The sequence below is a fragment of the Oryctolagus cuniculus genome, chromosome 2 (genome assembly GCF_964237555.1).
Source record: "Oryctolagus cuniculus chromosome 2, mOryCun1.1, whole genome shotgun sequence".
In the NCBI taxonomy this organism is placed as follows: Eukaryota; Metazoa; Chordata; class Mammalia; order Lagomorpha; family Leporidae; genus Oryctolagus; species Oryctolagus cuniculus.
In genome coordinates this window covers 200,054,743-200,059,278 of record NC_091433.1, presented here as the reverse complement: position 1 = coordinate 200,059,278, position 4,536 = coordinate 200,054,743, and positions in this window count along the sequence as shown.

The following is a 4,536-nucleotide window of genomic DNA, read 5'->3' as shown; positions in this document are numbered from 1 at the left end:
CCTAACCCTAACCCTAACCCTAACCCTAACCCTAACCCTAACCCTAACCCTAACCCTAACCCTAACCCTAACCCTAACCCTAACCCTAACCCTAACCCTAACCCTAACCCTAACCCTAACCCTAACCCTAACCCTAACCCTAACCCTAACCCTAACCCTAACCCTAACCCTAACCCTAACCCTAACCCTAACCCTAACCCTAACCCTAACCCTAACCCTAACCCTAACCCTAACCCTAACCCTAACCCTAACCCTAACCCTAACCCTAACCCTAACCCTAACCCTAACCCTAACCCTAACCCTAACCCTAACCCTAACCCTAACCCTAACCCTAACCCTAACCCTAACCCTAACCCTAACCCTAACCCTAACCCTAACCCTAACCCTAACCCTAACCCTAACCCTAACCCTAACCCTAACCCTAACCCTAACCCTAACCCTAACCCTAACCCTAACCCTAACCCTAACCCTAACCCTAACCCTAACCCTAACCCTAACCCTAACCCTAACCCTAACCCTAACCCTAACCCTAACCCTAACCCTAACCCTAACCCTAACCCTAACCCTAACCCTAACCCTAACCCTAACCCTAACCCTAACCCTAACCCTAACCCTAACCCTAACCCTAACCCTAACCCTAACCCTAACCCTAACCCTAACCCTAACCCTAACCCTAACCCTAACCCTAACCCTAACCCTAACCCTAACCCTAACCCTAACCCTAACCCTAACCCTAACCCTAACCCTAACCCTAACCCTAACCCTAACCCTAACCCTAACCCTAACCCTAACCCTAACCCTAACCCTAACCCTAACCCTAACCCTAACCCTAACCCTAACCCTAACCCTAACCCTAACCCTAACCCTAACCCTAACCCTAACCCTAACCCTAACCCTAACCCTAACCCTAACCCTAACCCTAACCCTAACCCTAACCCTAACCCTAACCCTAACCCTAACCCTAACCCTAACCCTAACCCTAACCCTAACCCTAACCCTAACCCTAACCCTAACCCTAACCCTAACCCTAACCCTAACCCTAACCCTAACCCTAACCCTAACCCTAACCCTAACCCTAACCCTAACCCTAACCCTAACCCTAACCCTAACCCTAACCCTAACCCTAACCCTAACCCTAACCCTAACCCTAACCCTAACCCTAACCCTAACCCTAACCCTAACCCTAACCCTAACCCTAACCCTAACCCTAACCCTAACCCTAACCCTAACCCTAACCCTAACCCTAACCCTAACCCTAACCCTAACCCTAACCCTAACCCTAACCCTAACCCTAACCCTAACCCTAACCCTAACCCTAACCCTAACCCTAACCCTAACCCTAACCCTAACCCTAACCCTAACCCTAACCCTAACCCTAACCCTAACCCTAACCCTAACCCTAACCCTAACCCTAACCCTAACCCTAACCCTAACCCTAACCCTAACCCTAACCCTAACCCTAACCCTAACCCTAACCCTAACCCTAACCCTAACCCTAACCCTAACCCTAACCCTAACCCTAACCCTAACCCTAACCCTAACCCTAACCCTAACCCTAACCCTAACCCTAACCCTAACCCTAACCCTAACCCTAACCCTAACCCTAACCCTAACCCTAACCCTAACCCTAACCCTAACCCTAACCCTAACCCTAACCCTAACCCTAACCCTAACCCTAACCCTAACCCTAACCCTAACCCTAACCCTAACCCTAACCCTAACCCTAACCCTAACCCTAACCCTAACCCTAACCCTAACCCTAACCCTAACCCTAACCCTAACCCTAACCCTAACCCTAACCCTAACCCTAACCCTAACCCTAACCCTAACCCTAACCCTAACCCTAACCCTAACCCTAACCCTAACCCTAACCCTAACCCTAACCCTAACCCTAACCCTAACCCTAACCCTAACCCTAACCCTAACCCTAACCCTAACCCTAACCCTAACCCTAACCCTAACCCTAACCCTAACCCTAACCCTAACCCTAACCCTAACCCTAACCCTAACCCTAACCCTAACCCTAACCCTAACCCTAACCCTAACCCTAACCCTAACCCTAACCCTAACCCTAACCCTAACCCTAACCCTAACCCTAACCCTAACCCTAACCCTAACCCTAACCCTAACCCTAACCCTAACCCTAACCCTAACCCTAACCCTAACCCTAACCCTAACCCTAACCCTAACCCTAACCCTAACCCTAACCCTAACCCTAACCCTAACCCTAACCCTAACCCTAACCCTAACCCTAACCCTAACCCTAACCCTAACCCTAACCCTAACCCTAACCCTAACCCTAACCCTAACCCTAACCCTAACCCTAACCCTAACCCTAACCCTAACCCTAACCCTAACCCTAACCCTAACCCTAACCCTAACCCTAACCCTAACCCTAACCCTAACCCTAACCCTAACCCTAACCCTAACCCTAACCCTAACCCTAACCCTAACCCTAACCCTAACCCTAACCCTAACCCTAACCCTAACCCTAACCCTAACCCTAACCCTAACCCTAACCCTAACCCTAACCCTAACCCTAACCCTAACCCTAACCCTAACCCTAACCCTAACCCTAACCCTAACCCTAACCCTAACCCTAACCCTAACCCTAACCCTAACCCTAACCCTAACCCTAACCCTAACCCTAACCCTAACCCTAACCCTAACCCTAACCCTAACCCTAACCCTAACCCTAACCCTAACCCTAACCCTAACCCTAACCCTAACCCTAACCCTAACCCTAACCCTAACCCTAACCCTAACCCTAACCCTAACCCTAACCCTAACCCTAACCCTAACCCTAACCCTAACCCTAACCCTAACCCTAACCCTAACCCTAACCCTAACCCTAACCCTAACCCTAACCCTAACCCTAACCCTAACCCTAACCCTAACCCTAACCCTAACCCTAACCCTAACCCTAACCCTAACCCTAACCCTAACCCTAACCCTAACCCTAACCCTAACCCTAACCCTAACCCTAACCCTAACCCTAACCCTAACCCTAACCCTAACCCTAACCCTAACCCTAACCCTAACCCTAACCCTAACCCTAACCCTAACCCTAACCCTAACCCTAACCCTAACCCTAACCCTAACCCTAACCCTAACCCTAACCCTAACCCTAACCCTAACCCTAACCCTAACCCTAACCCTAACCCTAACCCTAACCCTAACCCTAACCCTAACCCTAACCCTAACCCTAACCCTAACCCTAACCCTAACCCTAACCCTAACCCTAACCCTAACCCTAACCCTAACCCTAACCCTAACCCTAACCCTAACCCTAACCCTAACCCTAACCCTAACCCTAACCCTAACCCTAACCCTAACCCTAACCCTAACCCTAACCCTAACCCTAACCCTAACCCTAACCCTAACCCTAACCCTAACCCTAACCCTAACCCTAACCCTAACCCTAACCCTAACCCTAACCCTAACCCTAACCCTAACCCTAACCCTAACCCTAACCCTAACCCTAACCCTAACCCTAACCCTAACCCTAACCCTAACCCTAACCCTAACCCTAACCCTAACCCTAACCCTAACCCTAACCCTAACCCTAACCCTAACCCTAACCCTAACCCTAACCCTAACCCTAACCCTAACCCTAACCCTAACCCTAACCCTAACCCTAACCCTAACCCTAACCCTAACCCTAACCCTAACCCTAACCCTAACCCTAACCCTAACCCTAACCCTAACCCTAACCCTAACCCTAACCCTAACCCTAACCCTAACCCTAACCCTAACCCTAACCCTAACCCTAACCCTAACCCTAACCCTAACCCTAACCCTAACCCTAACCCTAACCCTAACCCTAACCCTAACCCTAACCCTAACCCTAACCCTAACCCTAACCCTAACCCTAACCCTAACCCTAACCCTAACCCTAACCCTAACCCTAACCCTAACCCTAACCCTAACCCTAACCCTAACCCTAACCCTAACCCTAACCCTAACCCTAACCCTAACCCTAACCCTAACCCTAACCCTAACCCTAACCCTAACCCTAACCCTAACCCTAACCCTAACCCTAACCCTAACCCTAACCCTAACCCTAACCCTAACCCTAACCCTAACCCTAACCCTAACCCTAACCCTAACCCTAACCCTAACCCTAACCCTAACCCTAACCCTAACCCTAACCCTAACCCTAACCCTAACCCTAACCCTAACCCTAACCCTAACCCTAACCCTAACCCTAACCCTAACCCTAACCCTAACCCTAACCCTAACCCTAACCCTAACCCTAACCCTAACCCTAACCCTAACCCTAACCCTAACCCTAACCCTAACCCTAACCCTAACCCTAACCCTAACCCTAACCCTAACCCTAACCCTAACCCTAACCCTAACCCTAACCCTAACCCTAACCCTAACCCTAACCCTAACCCTAACCCTAACCCTAACCCTAACCCTAACCCTAACCCTAACCCTAACCCTAACCCTAACCCTAACCCTAACCCTAACCCTAACCCTAACCCTAACCCTAACCCTAACCCTAACCCTAACCCTAACCCTAACCCTAAC